At 38.5% G+C, this 25,177-nt stretch overlaps 1 non-coding gene across 1 annotated transcript; it reads right to left on the bottom strand.

Moving 5' to 3' along the window:
* Window positions 1–22,686: 22,686 nt before the first annotated feature.
* LOC122106102 lies at window positions 22,687–22,788 on the bottom strand. Its single transcript, XR_006147117.1, has one exon. It is a non-coding gene; the product is annotated as a U6 spliceosomal RNA (small nuclear RNA).
* Window positions 22,789–25,177: the final 2,389 nt, after the last annotated feature.

Genomic DNA, 25,177 nt, shown 5'->3' with positions numbered 1-25,177 from the left:
AACTGGGGCCGTGGCAAGCCAACATTTTCTTTTCTTGCTGATCCTGGGACTTGAACTCTGGGCCTGGACACTGTCCCTGGAATCCTTTTGCTCAAGGCTAGCACTCGACCACTTGAGCCACAGAGCCATTTCCAAGCTAACATTTTCTGAACTGCATATTCCAGGTGTTTTTCCATTTACCCCTCTGTCTATATTCACCCAGAGATGAAATGGAAGTGAAGGTAGTGTGGCTGAATGAGAAGTTGCAAGGAGCAGGGAATGATGAAACTGGCTTGCATTTCACAAAGTGCAGCATGCCACTATGTATTGAAGATGGGTGTTAGTAGGCATAGAAAAACAAATTCTAATTTGTCAGTATCTCTCAGTACATAGGGAAGTGCTGGGCAAATGTTTGTGTTATTAATTTATCAGCAAACGTGATTTCCATCTTGACACTGACTCTTCGTGGACTCACATCTTCCAATGAGGAGGCTGACTGCCGCATGTTTGGTAGAGGTGCTGTGCTCAGAATGAAGGCATCCTGTGACTCCAGCCTTGATGGAAAGGGAGATGTGGTGGCAACTGTTTGTTGAGAATAGAATGTACGATTGTTTAGAGCCGCTGTAGCTAAATCACTTCCAATTATGGACAATGTCTGGATTAGCCACAGACAGTTGTAATCTTGGTCTTTTGGTATTAGAAATTCACAACTAACTAATTTACTTGTACTCCTCCTCCCAACCCAATTAATTTCAAGGATTTTAAACAAGGATTGTCTCTTTTGACCCCATAGAAGTGCAAGCCAAGTTTCCTAAAAGGACTTTTTTTTAATTGAATGGTTGTGTGATCTCTGAAGGGAGACTCTTGATGTGCACACGTGCACCTGTCATTTCAGTCACACCACTCAGCCACAGCTTTCGAAGCTCTTTTCTCTCAGCTTGAGAGCACTGGGGTCAAGGGCTGATGTTCCTGGCACTTCCTCTGATAATCTTACTTTAATTTTAAGAGCCTGCCCACTTCCAGAGTCCATTATTAGCTTAGATTAGAAATCTGAAAGATTGAAAACTAAGTGTTGAATAGAAAATATTTTCTAAGAACAGTCAAGCAAGATATGATCTTAACAAACAAGAACACTTAGGGACTCTGTTTAGCATCAGCAACAGTTTGATTTTAGCCTCTGGAATGGGAAAGGAGAGGCTGGAAGGAAAGCATTTGTAGGTGACTTTGTAGACTCCAGTCTATAAACACAGAGCTGCCTTGGGATAGCCATGAAGTAGGAATAAATTCCAGATTCCAGTGGACTCCTCAGCTTTAGAGGCATTTGTCCAAAGAGCTTCAAGTTATCTCAGACTTGCAAATTCACTTTTGTCTCTGAGTAGATTCAGTCTCTGCCATAAATCTCTGCTCTCCTTTTCTTGCCATGCAGTTGCTCTTCTGATTCCACCCCCAGGATAGAGGGGTCTGAGAAAAAAGATATATGATTGGGATTGGCAGAGGAATGCTCAAAGGATGGCAGAGCCTCGGGGCAGTAACCTGATGGTTCTATAGGAAGGGATTTGCCCAAAGTCCTACAGCTGTCCAACAGGATGAGGATAATTTATGTGAATATGTTCTGAAATTGTAAAATATAAGCATATTTGTGTGTAAGGGTGTATATGTGTATATGTCATAAACAAAAAGGCTTTACTAGATACTTATAAAGAGTGGTAATGTCTCTGGTACTGAAAATTTACGTTTAATCCCTCCTTGGATATTTTTCAGTTAATAGCTCCTTAGAGGTTGTTTTTAATTAGCTTATTTTTACCCCAACCTAGTGCTTGCCTTTCAACAGATTTTTGTTGAATTGACCCACAAATGAAGGCCTTGGTTTTCTAGCAAATAACTGTTTGGGGTGATGAATGAAGCTAGAGTAAGATGATGAGAAATTGATTGCTCAGAGAAGTATGGTACTGGGAGTATAAGTGAGTGCACAAGAGAAATTCACCAGAGGCCAACCTGTTAGAGTAGTAAATGAGCTGAAGGGTGTGAGTGGCAGCCAGGAGATGCTGTTGTGGTTTAGGTAAGGAGGGGCAGCTGGGCTGCAGTTGGAAAGCATTACTGTGGAATGGTTTATGAGAAAGAGGTTTCTGAGGAACAGGACCTAAGTGTCTTACAATCCAGGAAATTCACTGTCATTTCTTTCTTCATCCTAATGCCTAATTTTGCATTCATAATTTTGTAATTTTTTCTCAAACATTTTCCCCTACATTATACAAGATTAAGACCCCAAACAAATGGATCCTCTCCCCCAATGTTTCTCATCTGTGAATAACCTAATCACGGTCACCTTTTTTAAGACAAAGAATGCTTGAAGTTGACTACAATCCTAGCTTCTCAGGAGACTGAGATCTGGAGATCTCAAGGTCTAAAGCTAGTCTGGAAAGACAAGTCTACATGACTTTGCCTCTAAAATAACCAGCAAAAGGCAGGGCTGGAGATATGACTGAAATGGTAGAATGACAGCCCTAGGCACACAGATAAGCAAGTATGAAGCTCTGAGTACTAGTCAAGAGAGAGAGAGACAGAGACAGAGACAGAGAGAGACAGAGATACAGAGACGGAGACACAGAGAGAGACACAGAGAGACACAGGCAGACAGACAGACAGACAGATAGACAGACAGAAGACAGAAAGGCAGGAAGGCAGGCAGGGATAGAGAGACAGAGAGATAGGGAGAGAAAGAAAGAGAGACAGATACAGAGACAGAGAGACAGAGATAAGAAAGAGATAGAGAAAGTTCAAATCCAAGCTTGGTCTTTGGCAGCAATTTTACCCAGTTTCATATTCCTTGTAGCCTTGAAGGGGCAAACAAGGCCATGAAAGGTCCAGATGTGATTGTGGTAATTGTCCTAAGTATAGATTGGCGCAGAAATTGTGACACCAGGTTCAGAACCTACTGTGAAGAGATCAGAATTCCTTATAACATGCTTAATTTGTTTTTTGAAACTATAATAGGATATAATGGGGAATAAATCACTCAACCACCCACTTAGCTGACTGTCAATCAAGAGTCTAGACCTTTAACCAAATATTCTTTTTGTATCTAGTCTACAATGATTACTGAATCTAGGTAATATTCTTAGCAAGAAGGAGTCTTCAGGTTGTTCTTTTGGAAGCTTTGTCTCTTATATGAGAACTACAAGAAGTCTTCAACTGTTCTTATAACCAAATTCTCTGACTGACTCTTCCTTCCATTTGGTTATAAATCTTCTCTGAGATATCGCAACAACTTCCATTCACCATGTGCTTTCTTCTAGGTGTTTCCTCTACATTTTGTCCTGTTAAATAGTCCTACACACACATCTCTTACATTTTATTAAAAAACAAGAGAAGTGCTGCTGGTGGATCATGCCTGTAATCCTAGATATTCAGGATACTGTGAACTGAGAATCATGATTTAAAGCCAACCTGAGCAGGAAAGTCTCTGAGACTCTTATCTCCAATTAACCAACAAAAGCCAAAAGTGGAGCTGTGACTCAAGTGGTAGAGAGCTATCCTTGAACACAAAAACTCAGGGACACACCCAGGTTCTGAATTCAAGTTCCAGGACAGGCATTAAAAAAACACAAACTGAAATATAATAAGGATGATTACAAGTGTTGTGTCTTATTTCTTTCAATGCTCCTTTACCTTTGATCCTTCAGAATCTATTACAAGGTTGGGATATAATCAAGGTTCAATAAATATTGAACAATGGACTGGTTTTTCTAGAAGACTGAGAAATGAACAAAGGCTTCAGCTTTTCTACCTGTGTTATTATGTAACAGATCACTTCGGTTTGGTCAAGTCCTTCAGGTAGCACAGCCTGCCAGAACCATAAACAGCCATGAACTAGAACCATGATTTCAGAGCCACAAATATGGAGCCATGAAGCCAAAGTCATGAACCTACAGCCATCAACCCACAGTCATCAACACAGTGCCATCAACTCAAAGTTATGAACCAAATCCATGTATTCCAAATCACAATTCCAGATCTTCAAAACCAGATTACAACCTAGCTGTCAATTCCTACTATTGTTTCCTGAGCTTTTGGAATCTTGTTCAGAAAATCTTTGCCTACACCCATATCTTGAAGTGTTTCCCCAGCTTTCTCCTTTTGAAATTCCAAAGTCTTACACTAAGTTCTTTGATCTATTTTGAGTTGATTTTTGTCTAGAATGCTGGGGAACGAACTTCAGTCTGCTACATGTGGGTGTCCAGTTTTCCAAGCACTACTTGTTAAGGAGGCTGTCTTTCATCCAATGTATACTTTTGGTTTCTTTGTCAAGAGTTGGTAACTGTGTGGGCTTATTTCTGAGTCTCTTACTGTATTTTGTTTGTCTGTTTTTGTGCCAGCACCATGCTGTCTTTATTACAGCGAATTTACAGTATAGTTTCAAGTCAGATATTGTGATTCCTTCAACATGATCTTTCTTTTTTAAACTTAGAATTGCTTTGGCTATCTGGCAATAATCTCTTTTCCCCAATAAGTAGAAGAAATACACTACAAAATAATGCTGAAAGTATAGTATAGTAAATTCCATGCTATACATGACTAGATGTGTGGTACTTCTAGGCAACTGGCAGCAGAGCAGATTTGTGTATAAAGCACCACCACAAACCTGAGTGTAATGCACTGAACAACTACACTATGATGGCTATGGTGGCATTAAGCTGTAGGAATTTTCAACTCCTATCATCCCACGAGACCACTGCTGGATACAGGTTCTACCATTGACCCATATATTATACTATATATATATATATATATATATATATATATATATATATATATATTATATTAAGTCTCTGACTTAACTTGTTTATTGCTTCTCATTTCCCCTGCCCCCCAGGGAAGATATTTCAAATTTGAGGCAGTTAGTAAAGCAGAATTAAGAATATTTATTACACAGTATTATTGGAAAATACTTGTCAAAACGTGCTTTGTGAATTGCAAAGTGTTGTGGTAATTCATATAATGGGGATGTCTACTTGCGCATTTGTTCAAGAGATTTTTCTGGGCACACAAGAATCCTGGGGAGGGGCATAGTGGGGTGAGAGGGTGGTGACAGGCTAGGGGACAAGGCCTTAAAGTTTTCACTTATTATAGTCCAATTGTGTAGTCAGTCCAGCATTTGACCCTTGGACACTAATGTCCCTTCTCTGTCTTCTTTTGTTTCTCTTTTTGTTCAAATCCTTCTGATTTTAGGGTGTTAAGCACAAAGATATTCATTACATTCTTATTTTCCCACAGTGGATACCCGGACTGTGGAAAGATAAAAATGTTTATTTTTTCTGAAGAGAAAGGGAGGGACTGGATTTTAGAAGCTTTGTGCAATCTCACCAATGGCTGGATTTTAGAAGCTTTGTGCAATCTCACCAATGGCTGCTGGTTGGTCAAGATAACCATTCTTGCCTTGTATATCATTCCCATGCAGTTTATGTACTTATTCCTTTCAAACAAGCACAGATTTCCTTTTTATCCCCCCAAAGGGAAGGGATTCTTTCTCTGTCTCATTAGGCATAGAACAAACTTGTGAAGAATGTGGCAGACGGAGCAGATGTGGAAGGCACCCCTCCCACATTTAGCACACAGGAATGCTTGGTAAAACATTAAAAAAAAATAATGTGGACACACAGGCTGAGCTTCAAAAAAGGAGAAGAATACCCTCAGGTGCCAGAAAAGAGGAGGAACAGAAAGCTTGAGTTAGATGGATGTTGATGCAGGCTAGGGGAGCAGACCCAGATAAAGGTCCTCAGAACATAGTCACTTTTATTCCTCACCTTGGATCCGGAACTGAGAGCGAAGGCCTCTGCAAGACAAGGAGTTGAAAGGAAACCCCCTGCACTGAACCAAAGGGCTGCCCTTTCCTTGAAGAGAAGACTAGAAATAATCTGACCGTCTGGGGAGTTTGCCATCTGTTTGAGACCCTGCTATAGAAATAATGTCACCTTAGAGAAATCCAAATTCTAAATATGAATCACGCTTGGATAGTCGGTTAAAATTCTATCTTACCTTTATTCTGCAGAATGCCAGCTTGATAAATGGTAGTGAAAACTGCTCCAACTAAGTAAAAAAATATCAAGATCCTGGCAGTGGCTGCTGGGATGAATCCATAATAACCCTTTTGGTTGGTAAGCTTAATATATAAAAATAGTCACAAGTTCCACAAAGGAATGCTATTTAAGACGGAAATAGGAAAATTGATACTCTAAGAATTGGATAAGAGGAGGTCATGGGGAAGGAAGGCAGATAGGTGCAATGGGGAAGGGTGGGCAAATGCAGTCATAATTTTCAATGTACATATGTGAAAATGGAACAAATAACGTGAGGGGATAGGTGGGTTTGGGGGCGATGCAGAGAATGATGGAAGGGGTGACATTGATCAAAATGGATTGTACTCATAAACTGACAAGTAGAATTGAAACTTCTTTGTACAACTACTTAAAGAAAATAAACCTTGGAAAAAATATATTAAGTGAAGTAAGTCAGGCCCAGAGAGACAAAGGACCCATGTTTCCTCTTATATGTGGAAGCCAGATTTAGCTTACAAACTCCTAAGTAAATATCTTGTTGGGTGGTAAGCAAGGGTATACAAATGTATTAACTGAAATACGGTAGATTCAAGGGAGATTTCAAACAGCGTAATTCCTTAAAAAGGCAAAATCAACACAAAAGCACAATGCCTATATGATCATACAAAATAATAGTTATCAAAATGGACTCCAGGAAATAAAAACAGGTTTGTTCTTTGTTGCTATTTTTTTCTTTTCTTTTCTTTTTGTCTTGTTGGTTCATTGTCTTTGGGAGGGTAAGGCAAGGCACAGACATGGAGGGACAAAGGGTAAACAAATGCAGAAATGATACTCACTAGACACTGTGTTGAAAATGATGTATACAGCTTGTGGGTAGGGATGGGAGGGAAAAACTGAGAGAAAGGGAGGGAAAGGGTGTCATTGTCCAAAAAGTGATGTACTATTTACCTGACTTACATAACTGTAACTTCCTCTGTATATCACCTTAATAATAACAAAAATAAATACCAACAAATGGTAGAATTCTTTTAAAGCCAGAATGAAATTTCAACAAAATAAAATACTAAGAAGTTGGGGCTGGGATGTAGCTCAGTAGCAAAGTGCTTGCCTAGCAAGTGCAACGTCCTGGGTTCGATCCCCAGTACCAAAAAAGAAAAGACAAAAAAAAAATACAGTTAAAAAAACCCCAAATAAACAAAAAAATACCAAGAAGTGGATATTCAAAAGGGTTAGGGTGAGGTCAAGGGGCAAATAGTAGATGAATGAAGAGGAGATGAGTGGGAAAATGCAGCCAAGAATCCAATGGATGTCCTACAAAATTAAGAAGAGTAAGGGACGGGATGGGTAGTGAAGGGATGAGTAAGAATGTTGAAGGGGTTGACACTGATCAAGATATATTGTGTTCATAAACTGCTTTGTTAACTAGAAACTCCCTTGTACAACTACCTAAAGATAATAATAAAAAAGAAAATAAAAAGGTAAGAACTAAATGATCTTTAAAAAAAACTGTTAAATAAGAAGATGTAAAAGTATGGCAGCATTGTTTACTACCTGTCAGGCACTGTTGTGAACACTTCACATGTATCGCCATCTCCCAAGCCAGCTTGATAAATGGACTACTTCCAAATGGACTTAGAGAGTACTATTCTATGTGTTTTATAGATGCAAACTAAACTGGGTATTGGTTAACTAAGGGCACATAATTAGAAAATTGGTGGGGCCAGATTTAAACTGTTAGGCATTGCAGAATTTTCTTCCTAGCCCCTGTTTACACAACCTTCCTCCTTCACCTGTTTTCCCTTTCCTCATAAGGATGGAACAATGGTTGGGCCATTGGCCTATCCTGGCCACTGTTGCATTTAGGTGTGACTATGTGGCTCAGTTCTCTCCAATGGGATGAGAGCAGAAGAGAAGAGTGACATTTCTGAGCTGGCACTTGGAAATATAAAGGTTTTTCCTCCAGGATCTCATTCCTTTTCACACTAGCTGTAACCCAGACACAATAGTGCCCCAGTTTCAACCATGTACATGAAGATAATACCCTTCAATAATGACATGGATCAGAGCTTCTCACTAACCTACAGCATTTACCTCAAATTGTTACAGGAATAGAAATTCTTTTCTTTCTCCTTTAAGTTTCAGAATTACTGTTTGGTCTGTTACAGCTTCAGTCTCTCTCAAAAGCCAATAGTGCTGCCTGGGAATCAATCCCAGATCAATTGCTTGGCAGGGGGCCATACTTTGTACTACACCATGAATGCAGGCCATGAATAGAGCTCATTGGAGGAATAGAAGACATAAGACAAGACTGGGGCAGAATGAAAAAGAATAGGTGAGCATTTGAAAGAAAAAGAACATGTGAGCTTTAGCTAGAATCACATTGAATCTTTAGAAATGAAAACTGTGGTAACGAATTGTTATGCCGAAAGTCTTTTGGGAGGTGTTTTCCTTTGATGCACTGGCTGATTAAGCAGACAGGAATGCCAAGGGCAAAAGGTGGAAGTGAATCTTGGAGGGTCCTGGAAGAGAGATTTAGGGAAGAGCAAGGGGCCTGTGGCTACAGAGGGTGAAGAACAAGCCTACAGCGATGGAGGATCATTATCAGAAACCAGGATGCTCTGGAGGGCAGTATTGATTGGCTTTGTTCCTGCTGAAGGTTGGTTAATTCTGCTCTTTTGTGGGCACGAGAGAGTTCTTGAGGTCTTCCCATCCTTCTTCCTGGTATAGAGAATATTTGCCATTACTGTTGGAAGTCTGGCTAGGGGAGCTCACACAGGCATATTGAGCCCCTCAGCACTAAACAAAGGCATTTCTCATCTGCTCAGAAGAGTTCGATTACACACTTACAGTGAGGACTGGTAAGTGGAAAAGAAAAGGTATGAATGGCCCAGAGAGACTGTGCTTTGGTCCAATTTAAAATGTCCTTTTCTACTCCTGCTAGGTGTCTCTGTCAACTTTTATGAGCCACTTCAGGACAGCCTTTGGAAATGATGAGGATTTGTTCTGACCTCACCCTTCTCTTTCTTTCCCACTTGGGTCTACCAGTGCTCCTTCTTCATACTTGTGATCTGAAGGATCCTGAAGAATCACTGTCTGAGGCTCTCCTGGAAAACTGAAAGCCGTAAGATTACTGGTCTTGGATGGCCAAATGATACAGTGAGTGACTGTAGATTTACCTGTGCTGAATTTTCAGTGCTAACACTGCAACAGTCTCAAGTAGAGTGGATGGTTAATCACTCTACTGAAAGAACATATGCTAGACCTTAATGTATCTACAAATAGCCTTGAGTAGTGAGGGAACTTAGTTTAGGATTGTTATTACACAAAATTATTACCAGGATTTGACTGAGTTTCTTAGAATATGGTGCTTCCCCCCCCCCCCCCCAAAGCAAGGCTGACAGTAAGAAAGCTGAGCACTGAGACAATGCGCATACATTACCAATACGGCTGTAGGCCTTCCAGTGGATTTCCTTTTCATTCCTCCAGACAGCTCCCTACAATTTAGTTTCTTAAATGACCAAGTAAAAAATAATAGCTCTAAAAAAATAAATAAATCACCATATCCTCCAGAGACATCAGTCTAGACTAATTCTAGAGATAATAGTATGGTCAAAGATTCTAGGCCATCCCTTAGAAGGGAATGGCTTAGGACTTACTTACTCTGTGTCCCTAAGTTTGGCACAGCATTTGATAGAGGTTTACCTTTTTTCCTCTTTGAAAACTGATTCCAATTCATGCCTGGGAGAGAGTTATGCATTTGATTTTTGCATAAGCATTTGCTATGCTTTTATTTATTTGTTGGGGCGGGAGAGCCAAGTGCGATGTCTCACTTGTGATGGGAAGAATTACATGTATCCAGACAGTGGGGTGCTGAAATTAGCTTTCACTGGCTCACAAGAGCCATTGTCTACATTTTTTTTTTCAGAAAAGTATCAGGGTCTATCATTAAAAATTGAGCTCACAATCGAAATTATATACTATACAGCCTTACAATTCAATTGTGTTAAAATAGACAAAGTCAATATACACTTAGAAGTCATCACCTCCTAATTATTTTACTACTGTGTTTTCAATGCTGCATATGTTTATTTTGTCCATTTAATAGTCAATTATTCATCACTATAAAGAAACACTTGACAAAAGTTACTTAAGGAGAAAAGAAGTTTATTTAGCTCACAGTTCTGGAGGTTTGAAGTCAAAATGGCATAGCACAGCTTTGGTGAAGAAAGAACACCCTTTGTCCTGGATAGCAATGGCAGAATGGTATGTGAGAACAAGCCATTAATCTCCATCCAGAAATAGAGAGAACTCAGTGGGGATAGGCTTGGTCCTTGTATAATAACTCTGTGGCAAGAATTCAAGGGTTGTAGGAGAACTACCTTCAAATAATGCCTCCTACCCAGTGATGTAAAGGCCTCTCACAATGTAGTCTCACTGTGAGTTCAATTTATGCTCAAACACATTCTTTTCCTATCTTTGCCTCCTGAATACTATGATTACCAGTGCTACCACACCTGGCTCTAGGCTCTAGGCTTTCCTGTTTTTATTTTTGCTTTTGCTTTTGTGTTTAGTAGAATTGCGGCTTGAACTCATGGCCTTGCAATTGCCAGGCACGTGTTCTATCACTTAAGTCATGCCTTTAGCCCTTTTTACTTTTAGGCTACTTTTCCAATAGAGTCTTTTGTTTTTTCCTATGGCTAGCCTTGGAGTGTGATCCTTCTACTTATGCCTCTTGCATAATTGAAGTGATAGTCCTGCTTCACCAACACTTATTTATTAAGATGGTGTCTTTCTAACTTTTTTCCTGGATTGATTTCAAGCTATGAACTCTCCAGACACTGCCTCCCAAGTGTGAGCCCCTTTCCCTGGCTCTTAAAGGTTTCAGAGCATCTTCCAATAACACCATCCTCAGAATCAAGTCTTGGATCCCACAAAGCTTTTTGGGTTATAGATGGTAGATCTGTATGATAGATACATGCTGTAATGGAACACTATTTTCATCTCTTCACAGCTCTATGTTCAGTAGCATCAAGCCAATGGTTGAAATTAGCCTGATGGGATCTGCCACACCATCAATTTCAGAAAATACCAAAAATGGACCTCCTGCCTTCTGGGAGCCAGATATTAACATATACCAGACTTCTACATATACGCTTCTGTGTAAAGTTATTTCTGAGGGACTACTATACGTGGAGGCATAGCTTAATGACTTTTGTAAATTCATTTTACACTTAGTCAATACTGATATGTTATTGATGATATTCCAGGCACTGATATTATTAGCTAACATTTATTGAGTACTTACAGTGTGTCTGACGTGTCAAAGTGATTTACATACATTAGCCACTTAATCCTTGGGATAACTCTTTGAGAGAGATTCATTATAATCCTGACTTTGCAAGTAAGAAAACCAAAGAAGTGAGAAGTCATATAATTTACCCATTTCCACACAACGAGGAGTCTGGAGCTTCAGCTTGGAACCCCAACAACCTTACTCAAGAGCCTGTGCTTTTAACTACAAAACCCCATTCATTGCCTCTGATTGGCACCTAGGTACCATGCGTACAGCCGTGAGCAGGCCAGGTCCCTGCCTTCATGGGGCTTATATTCTGATGCATGGAATGATACAAATATTCACCAATAAATATGTGAACATGTGGATGTCAGATGATGCTAAGTACCATGAAGTAAAAATAAAGCAAGGTACAAGTCTAAAATATAAGAAAGTAGTGAGGGCACACTACTTTGTCTTACTTTTAATATTATCCCCATACTATCAAACCCGGGCTCAAAGAAGCTAGAATTACTTTTAGAGAGCTACAGCTTGTAGGTGGTAGGAGTGGAATTTGCAGCTAACGTGGCCTGGTTCTTATACATGCATGTTCTTTCTACCTCATATACCAGATTTATTCCATTTTTTGAGACTTCAGAGTTATCAGGCATTTTGTTTTGTTTTGTTTTTCATTTAAGCTTGAGTTTCCTATGTGGTCTCAGCTCAGCTGGGATCTTCCCTGTACCCAGCCTCCTTTATTTCTCTAGCCCTTACAGCCACATGAGAGGATAAAACTGTATTCAGTTAACCAAGAAGCTGCAAGCTGGTCAGGGTGGGAAGCCTGTGTGAGTGAATGTAACATCTTACATGTGGAGCCAGCCACACAACCCTCCTCAGCATTGGTCACTGAAGGGGCTTTGTCTGTGAAAACGGACTTATTGTGGTTAATATAGGACACAGGTGGGAAAGGGCAGGAACTGACAAAGAGTTTAACTGGATTCCATTAGCACTCAAAACAAGCTCAATGAATAGGCATTGCAGGGGCTTATGGGAACTGCTCTTTAAAGCACCCCACGTTGCTCCCCACTGGAAATACTGTATTTAATGTCAACTTAGTTTGACCTTTCGTTTTTGGTGGCATTTACTAATTCTATCAAAGCAGTCATTTCTCACTTCCCCTGAAGCTTAATCAGAAATCAGACCATGAGTCAAGTCCAGTTCTGCCTGTGCAGCGGAGAACAGCTCTAAAATGTTTCCCCCCAAAACCTGGGGACAGATGTAAGATCCACCTTCAGTTTTGATTTTTTTAATATTCAGACACCAGGGAAATTGGAAGACAGTGGCGTCCACAACAGTCCAAGATTGAAACCCTTTTGTACAACTAGTTAATAAGAAAAATATTAGACAAAGTGTCTCTATGACATTTGGGAGAATCCAATAGCAGCTAGATCTCTGAGTAGACCTGACTCTCGAATGGGGAATGCTCCTTGATGAAAAATTATTCAGGATTCCCGATCACCTGGTGGTAGCCACCTGCTGTATTGTTTTCCCTTAGCACTGTAGTAGATTATAAAACATTTATCAGTTTAAAATACCACCCATTCTTTCTTTGTCTGCAGTTAGGCATAAGTTCAATTAGGCTCAGCTGGACTCTCTGCTCATGAGTTTACATTACCAAAGTCAAGCTATTGGCTAGGCAAGTCTCTTTGAGAACTTGCTTCTAGGTTCATTCAGGTTGTTGTCAGAATTCACTTTCTTGAAGTTGTAGGAATCAACTGGCTGTTTTTGTTAGTTTGTTTTTACTTCAAGAGGCAACTTACATTTCCTGGCTCATGGCCTCTTCATCTTCAAAAGCAATAATGAATGGCAGGTAGGTTGAGGATCCTCACATTTTAAGTCTCTGATCTTTTTGCCACATTACTTCTGCTTGCAGCTGGAGAATACTCTGAGTTTGAGTGATCATGTGATCAGACTGGATCTACCTGGATGGTCTAGACTACCCTTCCATTATTGCCTTAGGGTTTGTGACCTTAACTAAGTCTGCAAAGTGTCTTTTGCTATGTGATGCAACACATTTGTAGGCTCTGAAGTTTAGGAGATTGGACATCTTTTGGGGGAGGTATGCTGGCTATTAAATTTGGCACTTCCTCATCCTCATGGAATTTAGATACTGACTCACAGGATTCTGCAGGGAATAATTGTACAGATTCTATAAGTGTTGAAATAACAATGTTGCTGGGAGGTATGAGACCTGTATTTCAGGTAAGAATTAAGTAGATTGTAGTTAGATTTGCCTATACTGGATTCAACACAGTCAAGAGCAAGAAAAGGGGAAAGATTTTATTCACCATAGCTAAGATATGGAACCAACCCAGATGCCCCTCAGTAGATGAGTGGATCAAGGAAATGTAATATATATATATATATATATATATATATATTAATTCTATGCTTCCATCAGAAAGAATGACACTGCTCCATTTATTAGGAAATGGAAAGACTTGGAAAAATCATATAAAGGAAGTTACCCAGTCCCAAAGAAATTTAGGTCCCATGGTTTCCCTTATTTGCAATAATTAGTATCAAAAAGGATAATCTTATCAGATGAGCTGAAAAGCTCAAAAACCATGTACAAATGACCATATAAGATGATGCTATGTGAAATGAACCCCAAGATATGGACACAAGAGGTCTGTCTTTATTGCTATTGTTTTAAGTGCACCATGTGATTTTACTTTTTGTAGTAGTCATTGTTTCCTCTGTATTTTTCTCCGCTATGGAATATCCCCTTTTATCACTGCACTTCATTTTGATGCTCTGCATCTTGTATATACATATGTCTAATCTGGGGAAGGGAAGGGGAATAACAAAGTGCTGAAACAAGCACACAGGATGACTCATTGCAATAAGGATACTCAAAGGACAGTATATTGGAAATGAACGTTACAGCTTTGGGTGGGGAGGGCTGAGATGGGGAGGGTAAGAGTGGGGGAGGTGGGGGAGGGAAGGGACAGTGGGACAACAACAAGGAAAGGAAGGGGTAACAGTGACCAACAAATAATATACTCATTGCCTTACTCATGTAACTGTAACTTCTCTGCACAGCATCTTGACAATAAAATAAAGTAAAAAGAAAAGAAGACCGAACAAAAAGAGGAGAGGAGGGAAGGGAAGGAAAGGAGAAAAAGAGAAAAGGAGAAGAGAAAATGAAAAGGAAAAGAGAAGCAAGGACAGGAGAGGAGAAGAGAAGAAAAGCAAAGAGAAGAGACAGGAGTCAGACAGCAGGGACAAGAAATATCCTTCCAAGGCATTTCCCTCAGTCACCTACTTCCTTTAACTAGGCCTCACCTCCCAAGAATCATTTGATTAAGTCAGTACCTTCATCACTCACCTACAAGAGATCCATCTCTGAACATGGCTACATTGAAGATTAAAACTATAATCCATGAGTTTTGGGGGATGTTTCACTTCCAAACAATCACACTGACTGGTAAAGAGGAGATGAGGTCCAAAGCATTAACAGGAAGAAATGTGAATTCTAGCTCTCACCTACTCTAGAGGGAATTCTCTCACACCAAACAGGAGAGCCAGACTAATTTTTAAGAAGAGAGTTAGTAACAGAGAATCCTTACATATATTCCTTATTGAGCAACTATCTTATCAGGACCATTAATCTCATATAAATTATTATATACAGCACCCATTAAACTAGGGAACATAGTTCCCATTATGCTTATTTCAGAGAAAATTGGGTATCACAGTGTTTCAAAAATCCATTCAAATTTATGCAATTAATATGTCATTTCTGGTCAGATCTGGCTATAAGTAACAGAATCCCAAGTGAACATTTCTATAATTAAGGCAGATTTTTTTCCCCTCATGTAAAAATTCAGTAGTCTTTTCAGAGATGAATTAGTGGCTTTGCTTGTGGAGGTAGGACTTAGGCTTCTTGTATCTTTTTACTTACTATGTTTCCTGACCTACTGCCAAGGTCCCAAATGGTTGTCCACTCAGTTATCTTCAACCATTCTGAAAAAGGAAGAAATGAAGAAAGGGAAAAGGGTACTTGTCAGCTGTCTTTGAGAAAGGTTTCTGGAAACTTCCATTGGGTATTCTGTTCACATGTTACATTCTACAATTGCATTGGGCTTAGTTTCAGATAAATTTCCATTATATTGGACCAATAAGAGCTTGAAGAGATCTTGCTGTTGAGAAATCACCTCATTCTATCAGTGTTATTACATTTAACTGAGTTGATTTCTTACTTCTTGATTCACAATGATCATGTCTATGAACTGCTCCTCCATCACTGTTCACTTACTGCTGAGTCCCCGAATCAAAGGGAAAGATTGTTTATTAGCTTTTGAGGGAGGTAACATTACAGTACAATAAACAAGCACTTTGAAAGCAGTTAGCTTTAGCTTCAGATTTAGGCTTTAGAACCCACTGGCTAAATAAATTGGAGCAAGTTGCTTAAATTCTCTGACCTTGTATAGTTGGCCGAATGGTGAAATCAAACCCAATTTACAAGGCTATTGGAGAATAAAATGAAGCAATGTATATCAGTGCAATTGGCATATACAAGCTCACAACACATCTGTGTTTCTCTTTTCCCTGGTGTCCTAGTTGTTGGAGGTGTTCAATGACTCCAGAGACCATCAATGTTGGGCATTTTCTGGTTGCTAGGTAATAACCAATGTCCTTCCTCTGCCTTCCTAACAACATTTCATGTAATAACCTCAAAGCTTGGGGACACCTGTCTGGTTCCTTAACAAGTCTAGGGGATGTGCCTGAACAACTCTAGGGGCTATTCTGGTTGCTTAAAAGCCTTTTGTGGGATCTGGTGAGGGGTATTTTATTTTTATATCCCTCAGGTTTTACTCTGGTATTCAAAATGTTGTGCTAATAATTGATGAACTGGTTAATTAAAGAATTTTGGAGAGCTAACAGTTTTGGGTGAATATTTACAAATGCTTTTATCATAGAGAGCAAAGCTGTGCCTGATATTACCATAACAAGCCAGCAGTGTAGCCAGGCAACCCGGGTTACTAAGGTCAGGTGACTCTTGAGTTGTTCTGTGCTAGTGTGACAGTTGGAAACCTAGCTGGCTAGACTTACCTCATCACTACTGCAGCATTATTGACTGGCATCAAGCATTGGAACAGAAGTCATAATGTATGCTCTACCTCTCCCTTATCATCAAAGTCCATTCCAATCTGAAGATTTAATTCTTCTCATGAAAGAGAAGTGATGTCTCCCACATGGTGATTTTAGCTGTCTTTATTCTGCTTGAGGGCTTCACAGAACTGAGGATCTGGTTTTTGAAGAGGCTTTTGAACTTCCCAAGCCATGCTTGGTTCAAAGAATTGCACTTTAATTTGCCATTCTAAGTGCTCTAGGTTCTAGTGAATCTGCTTTAGATTTGTAGCAGACAAAAGGAAAATAGGAAGGAAGGAAAGGAAGGAAGGAAGGAAGGAAGGAAGGAAGGAAGGAAGGAAGGAAGGAAGGAAGGAAGGAAAGGAGGGAGGGAGGGAGGGTGGGAGGGAGCGAGGGAGCGAGGGAGCGAGGGAGGGAGAGAGAAACAAATCCTTTAGTCTTCTTCATCCCTACCTCTTTCTTAAGCACAAATCCTTTACTATTTCTGGGTTGCTTTTCTCAGTTATATATATATATATATATATATATGTTAATAATATAATATGTATATTTATTAATATAATATATAATATATTTATACATTAAATCCTTTGACCTTGTATAGTTGACTGAATGAGATCAAACACAATTTATAAGGCTATTAGAGAATAAAATGAAGCAATACATATCAATGTAATTGGCATATACATATATTGGCATATATATATATAAATATAAATATAAATATATATATATATATATATATATAAAATCATCCAGCAAAAATCTATAATGGTACAACTTCTTTTGTGAGGTGTGGTTTCTGTTCAGCCACACCTTTTGTACATTTTAAAAATCTGGTTGTTGAGGCTGGGAAGACAGTAGAAGTGCTTGCCTTGCATGCATGAGGCCCTGAGGAGGTGGGAGGGAAGGGATGGTAGAGGAAAAACAAAGGAGGAGGCTAGAATGCTTGATAAGAAATGTACTCATTTTCTTGCCCATGTAATTGTACAGTATTTTTCACAATAAAAAAATCTTAAAAAAGTAGATTTTGGACATATTTGTTAGATTTAGTTATGTCATTTCAGAGGGTGCTAATGTAAATGGCAGTGTTTTAAAATTTCAACTTCCTTGTTTATTTCTGTAAATAGGAAAGTGATTGACTTTTGTTTATTAACTTTGTGATCTGTAACCTTGCTATACTCATTTATTATTCTATTAATTTTATCCCTTTCCTTTAGATTTTTCTACATAGTCCATCATGTCATCTACAAAGGCAGTTTTCTTTTATTTCCTAGTATGTGACTTATTATTATTATTATTTTTGTTTTATTATATTAGCTAGAATCTCTAATACAATGTTAACATAAGAGTCTTAAGAAGAAGCTTTTGGGCTTGTTCTGATCCTACTAGGAAGGCGTCTAGTTTTTCACTAGGAAAGCATCTAGTTTTTCATTACTCATGCTTGTAATCCCAACTACTCAGGAGGCTGAGATCTGAGGATCATGATTCATAGCTAGTCCAGACAGGAAAGTCCACAAGACTCTTAACTCCTATTAAACAGGAAAAAAAATGATGATGATGTTAGTGTTTTTTTTTTTTTTGTGGCATATATCTCTTATCAAGTTGATAACATTCCCTTATATTCTTAGTATCTGATTTTTTTTCATGAATATGTTGATCTTTGTCAAATGTGTTTCTGTATCTATTGATATCATCATGTGGTATTTTTTCCTTTAGGGTATTGATGTGATGGATTACATTATTTTCAAGTGTTGCATTTCTGAAATAACTCCACTGTCATTTTTTTTGTTGTATAATTGTTTTCATACATTGTTGATTCAACTTGCTAATACTTTGTTGTTGGTTTCTGCATCTGTTTTTATGAGAGATATTGGTTTGAGGTTTCTTGTACTGATGTTGTTCCTTTTGGTGTTAGGGTAACAGAAAAAGTGTATCTCCTGTTTTTGTATTATAACAGGTATTTTAGAGATTGGAATGACTTGTTTCTCAAAAATATGTTTGGTTCACCAGTGAATTCATCTGAGCCTGGAACTTTCTGTCTTACAGAGGTATTAATTTTTGGCTCCATTTCTTTAATATGTACACACTTTCTGGTTTCATTTAATTTCATTTTGTTGTTGTTGGTTGTGGGCTTGAACTCAGCCTAGGCTGTATCCCTGAGTTCTTTTGCTCAATGCTAGTGCTCTAACACTTTGAGTCACACCTCCACTTCTGGTTTTCTAGTGGTTAATTTGAGGTAAGAGTTGCACACTTTCTTGCTCAGGCTGGCTTTGAACTGTGATCCTCAGATCTCAGCCTCCTGAGTAGCTAGGATCACAGGTATGAGCCACCAGCACCTGGCCCTTGGGTCATTTCTTCTTGTATAAGTTTTGGTAGATTGTGTCTTTCAAGAAATCAGTTCAACCTTACTTATGTAACTGTAACCCCTCTGTACATCACCTTGAAAAGAAAAAAAAAGAAAGAAAAAAAAAGAAAGAAAAAAGAAATCAGTTCAGCCAAGTACCGGCTGCAATCCTAGCCACTTGGGAAATTAAGATTGGGAGGTTTGTGGTTCAAGATCAGCCCAACCTTCTACACATGAGACGGTTCTTAACTAGTAGCTGTGCATGCTCCTGTCATTATAACTACAGTATGTAATAGGTTAAGATCAGGGAGATTACAGTTTCAAGCAAGCCTGGGCAGAAAAGTCCAGAAGACTTCAGCACCAATTAAAAAAAAAGAGTTGTAAGCATGACAGCAGCACAGTGCCTGCCCACCAAGCACAAGTTCCTCATCAATGCAAAAAGAAAGAAAGAATGAATGAAAGAATGAAAGACAGAAAGAAAGAAAGAAAGAAGGAAGGAAAGGAAGGAAGGAAGGAAGGAAGGAAGAAAGAAGGAAAGAAAGAAAGGAAGGAAGGAAGGAAGGAAGGAAGGAAGAAAGAAGGAAAGAAAGGAAGAAAGGAAAGAAAGAAAGAGAGAAAGGAAGGAAGGAAGAAAGAGAGAAAGGAAGGAAGGAAGAAAGAGAAAAAGAAAGGAAGGAAGGAAGGAAGAAAGAAAGAAAGAAAGAAAGAAAGAAAGAAAGAAAGGAAGGAAGGAAGGAAGGAAGGAAGAAAGGAAGAAAGAAAGAAGGAAAGAAAGGAAGGAAGGAAAGAAGGAAGAAAGGAAGGAAGAAAGAAAGAAAGGAAGGAAGGAAGGAAAGAAGGAAGGAAGGAAGGAAGAAAGGAAGGAAGGAAGAAAGAAAGGAAGGGAGGAAGAAAGAAAGAAAGAAAGGAAGGAAGGAAGGGAGGGAGGAAGAAAGAAAGAAAGAAAGAAAGGAAGGAAGGAAGGAAGGAAGGAAGGAAGGAAGGGAGGAAGGAAGAAAGGAAGGAAGGAAGGAAGGAAAGAAGGAAGAAAGGAAGGAAGAAAGACAGAAAGAAAGAAAGGAAGGAAGGAAGGAAGGAAGAAGGAAAGAAAGAAAGGAAGGAAGGAAGGAAGGAAGAAAGAAAGAAAGAAAGGAAGGAAGGAAGGAAGGAAGAAAGGAAGGAAGGAAGGAAGGAAGAAAGGAAGGAAGGAAAGAAAGAAAGGAAGGAAGGAAGGAAGGAAGAAAGGAAGGAAGGAAAGAAAGAAAGGAAGGAAGGAAGGAAGGAAGGAAGGAAGGAAGAAAGAAAGAAGGAAAGAAAGGAAGGAAGGAAGGAAGGAAGAAAGAAAGGAAGGAAGGAAGGAAGGAAGGAAGAAAGAAAGAAGGAAAGAAAGAAAGAAAGGAAGGAAGGAAGGAAGGAAGAAAGGAAGGAAGGAAGAAAGAAAGAAAGGAAGGAAGGAAGGAAGAAAGAAAGAAAGGAAGGAAGGAAGGAAGGAAGAAAGAAAGAAGGAAAGAAAGAAAGGAAGGAAGGAAGGAAGGAAGGAAGGAAGAAAGAAGGGAAGAAAAAAAGAAAGGAAGGAAGGAAGGAAGAAAGAAAGAAAGAAGGAAAGAAAGAAAGGAAGGAAGGAAGGAAGGAAGGAAGGAAGGAAGGAAGGAAGAAAGAAGGAAAGAAAGGAAGGAAGGAAGGAAGGAAGAAAGAAAGGAAGGAAGGAAGGAAGGAAGAAAGAAAGAAGGAAAGAAAGAAAGAAAGGAAGGAAGGAAGGAAGGAAGAAAGGAAGGAAGGAAGAAAGAAAGAAAGGAAGGAAGGAAGGAAGAAAGAAAGGAAGGAAGGAAGGAAGGAAGGAAGGAAGAAAGAAAGAAGGAAAGAAAGGAAGGAAGGAAGGAAGGAAGGAAGGAAGGAAGAAAGGAAGGAAGAAGGGAAGAAAAAAAGAAAGGAAGGAAGGAAGGAAGAAAGAAAGAAAGAAAGAAAAAGAAAGAAAGAAAGGAAGGAAAAGGGAAAAGGAAAAAAAATCCCTGACCTTTCATTCAGGTTGTTGTAAATACAGATTTATTAACCTTTGTATGTCCAATAAATCTGTAGTTATGTATCCTCCTTTATTTCTGACAATAGTTGTTTGTTGTTTCCATTTTTTATTTGTCTTGCTAGATGTTTAAAATTTTATTATTTTTTTCCAAAAACAAGTTTTAATTTCATTGATTTATTTTCTATTAGGTTCTTATGTTCACTTTCATTGATTTCTCTGATTTTTATTATTCATTCTTCTTTATTTTGGTTTTAGTTTATTCTCATTCTGCTTGATCGTTTTTATTTCTAATATGTGCATGAAATTCAGTGCATTTACTTGTAGGCATTGTTTTTGCTGAATGTCACACATTTTGATAAGTTACATTTTCATTTTTGTTTACTTCAAAGTATTTTGAAATTCTTTTTAGCTTTCTTCTTTAATTCATGTGTTATTTAGATGTGAGTTGCTTAAACTTCAAGTATTTTGAAAGTTTCTAGCTACACTTCTCTTACTGAGTTCTAGATTAATTCCATCCTGGTCTGATCCATATTCTATGGTTTTCTTTTAATTTCTTTTCTTTTGCTCAAGGTTAGTGCTTGACCACTGTGAGCCATTGCTCCACTTTTAGTTTTTGAGTAATTAATTGGAGATAAGAGTCTCACGGGGACTTTCCTGCCTGGGCTGATTTTGAACCATGACTTCAGATTTCAGCTTCCTGAGTAGCTAGGATTACAGGTATGAGTCACCCGCACCTGGCTTATTCTTGTTTTTAATGACCCAGAGTATGGTATGTCCTGGCCTCTGTTTCATGTGACCTTGGGAATCTTGACTCAGTCAATGTCAAGTGTGTGTAGTTGATTAGTTTTACTGCTGAGTTCAGTCATGTCCTTACTGGTTTTCAGCTGGCTGAACTTTTTGTTTTTTAGATCCCTGAAAGACAGGTTGAAGTCTCCAACTACAATGGTGGTGGTGGTGGGGGGGGGGGTTCATCAATTTCTCCTTTCTGCTCTCTCAACTCTGCCTCATGTATTTCAGTGTCTGTCATTAGATATACATAAGTTTGTTTTGCCTTCTTACAGAAACGACTCCTTCCTTTATCATAATGTAATACACCTCATTATTCTTGACAACTTCCCTTTCTTTGAGGTCTACTGTGTCTGAAATTGAATAGATACTCCAGCTCTCTTTTGATTGCTGGAGCATACTCCAGTATAAGTTTTGGTTTGAACAATCTTGCTATGTAGCTCAAGCTGGCCTAGAATTCAGTATGTAGTCCAAACCCATCTGGAACTCATGGTCCTCCTGTTTCAGACTCATGCCTGGTTGAATTTAAGGATTTTGACAACACATCTGGCTCCCATTCTTTTATTTCTAAATCTGATATGGCACTGTATGTGAAGTGTGGAGTATCTTGTCGATAGCATATAACTGAGACTTGACTTTTTGGTTCATTCTGACAATCTATATCTTTCTCTCTCTCTCCCTCTCTCTCTTTCTCCTTCCTTCCTTCCTTCCTACCTTCCTTCCTTCCTTCCATCATGGGGCTTGAATGAGGTTTTTTGCTCAAGGCTAGTATTCGGCCATAGGTCCATCTCCAGTTTGGGGGTTACTTGAAGATAAAAGTCTAATGGACTTTTCTGCTTGGGCTGGCTTTGAACCTTGATCCTCAGACCTCAGCCTCCTGATTAGCTAGGATTACAGACATGAGCGACCAGCAACCAGTTCAATCTATGTATTTTTATCTAAATATGGTATATTTAGATGATGGATGTTCACAGTGAACATGAATATAGATTATTTGTCCTATTTGTTAATGTTTTCTATTCATTGCCCTTATGTTCTTTGTTCCTGCTTTTGTTTTCCACTCTTTTTCTGCCATTTATATTTTTCTTAAACAAATATGGAATGTTTTATAAATTTACATCTCATTCTTGCACTGGGGCTATGGGAATCTTCTCTGTATTATCCCAGTTTAGTATATGTGCTGCCAAAGCACACATCCATTTGCAGTTTTACTGAGTATTTTATACGGCTTTTTTTCTCATCTTCTTAGAATATCAATCATATTTCTTTTAAAAGTTGCTTTACAGCTTTATAGTTTGCAATAAACATTAACAACTAATCCAATTCCTCTTTCAAATAACGCTACACTGCTATACAACTAGTCCAATTCTACCTCCAAATAACAGACACTGCTTCCTAGCAGTGTAGTTAAAGCAGTATAGTGTTTTAGTAGTAAAATACCACTAATTAGTTCCTCTCCTCTTTTGTATCCTTGCTGCCATTCATCTTACTTATACATAAGCTATAATCATCAAATCCATTGTCACTGTTATTACTTTGGGTAATGGTTATCTGCTAAGTCAATTAGAATAAGAAAAATTAAAAAAATACATTTTTACATCTTACTACATAAAGATCCAAGTCTCTGACATACTTTACTTTCTTCTGTGCTGAAGTAACCTTGTAATATATCTTATAAGAAAGATCTACTGTCCATAAATTTCCTCAGTTTTTGTTTTTCTGAGAAAGTATTTTTTCTTCATTTGGGAAGGATAATTTTACATGACAAAGAAGTAGCATTTTTCTGTTAACATTTAAAAATTTCCCTCCATTCTCTTCTTGCTAGCATGGTTTCTGAAGAGAAGTCAGGTGTAATTCTCATTGATAGGTATTTTCTTCCTTCTGGTTTCTTTCAAGATGTTTTTGCTATCTTTGTTTTCTATGAGTTGATTTTGTTGTTCTGAGGGGTAACGATTTTGATATTTACCCTGCTTGATGTTCTTTGAACTTCCTGGAGCTGTGGCTTAGTGTCTGACATTCATTTGGGAAATTTCTCTGCCATTATTGCTCCAAATAGTGCAACTGTTTCTTTTTTTCCCTCTTTCTTGTCTTTTTGGCATTTCTGTTCCACATGTTGTAGTTGTCTCAGTTACTGAACACTTTGTTCCATTTTTTTAGTCTCTTTTTCTATGTGCTCTACTCTTTTGAAAGTTCTTGACATGATTACAAGCTCAGAGATTCTTCAGTTATACCCAATCTAATAAGATCTTCAAAAGGTATTCTGTATTTTTGTTACAAAGCTTCTGATTTAAATGTTTTTATCTATAGTATTTATATCTTATCCCTTCTTAGTTTTCATGGCTGTTACCCAATTTCCTCTTCATTATGTCTACTTTCCCAGTATACTTTCAGCATATTAGTCATGATTTAAAAAATAAATTTCTGTTTATTTTGTCATATCTTGTTGCATTTTGTATCCTTGCTGCCATTTATCTTACTTATGCATAAACTATAGTCATCAAATACCTTGTGGCTGTTATTATTTTGGGTAACTGTTATCACTTTGGCTAAATGTTATCTACTAGGTCAATTAGAAAAAGAAAAAAAGAAAATACATTTTTACTTATTTCTTTTTTGTAGATCCAAGGACTCAAGAAACAAAGGACCTCAACTTAATTTGTCGCATCATTTTTAGATGACTATGTTCTTGACCCCACATATGGTATGTATGTGTGAACGTAAGAGGGAAGCTAGGAGGAGGGCACAGAATCAGAGGGAAATGGGTGAAAAAATACAGCTGAGAGACCTACCAACTGCAATGGACATTGTTGAAAGTGAACTAAGCAACTCAAGGGCAATGATGGGAAGGAGGGATTGAGAGAGAAAGAGGGAACAGTTTACACTAAGCAAAAGGAAAGAAAGGTACATATCACCTGACCTCGAAGAAATGGTTGTATTGTCAAAGTTTGTAGAGTTCATAAGCTTGACCAAAAGTAGCTCACGCCTGTAATCTTAAGTACACAGGAAGCTGAGGTTTAAGGATCATCGTTCAAAACCAGTCAGGGCAGGAAAGGCTATGAGAATTTTATCTCCAAGTTAACCACCAAAAAGCCAGAGGCTGAACTGTGGCTCAAGTGGTAGAACACTGGCTTTAAGCACAAAAGCTCAGGGATAATGCCTCCACCCTAAGTTTAAGATCTTCCCAAGTTCAGGACCTCCTCACCCCCATCCACAAAATTCCTGTTCTGAAAATTCCACAATCCTGCCATATCTGAGTCTAGCTCTAATGCTTACTGAGTTTGTGTTTACTTCTTCAAGTTGGGATGTTTCCTTAATTTTTATTTTTAGTGTAGTTGATAATTTTTCCAAGATAGTAAGATGTGATGAACTGGAACTGGTAAGAGAAACTGCAGTAACTAAATGTTTATAATTTATTAGTAAAGGAGACCAGAGGAAGATGGCGGAGATGTTGCTGGACTATATGTGAGCTCTCCAAGAAATTCACTACAGGAAAATCACACCAAGTGAGCTGTAATAGTACAGAGATTCTGCCTAGCAAGGAAATATTCAGGCAGTTTGCACCAGAAGACAGATTTGAGCAC

This window comes from Dipodomys spectabilis, unplaced genomic scaffold (genome assembly GCF_019054845.1).
Source record: "Dipodomys spectabilis isolate Male_0828 unplaced genomic scaffold, ASM1905484v1 ptg000036l, whole genome shotgun sequence".
Taxonomy (NCBI): Eukaryota; Metazoa; Chordata; class Mammalia; order Rodentia; family Heteromyidae; genus Dipodomys; species Dipodomys spectabilis.
The sequence above is the reverse complement of the archived record's forward strand: the minus strand, read 5'-3'. Positions and strand labels throughout refer to the sequence as shown.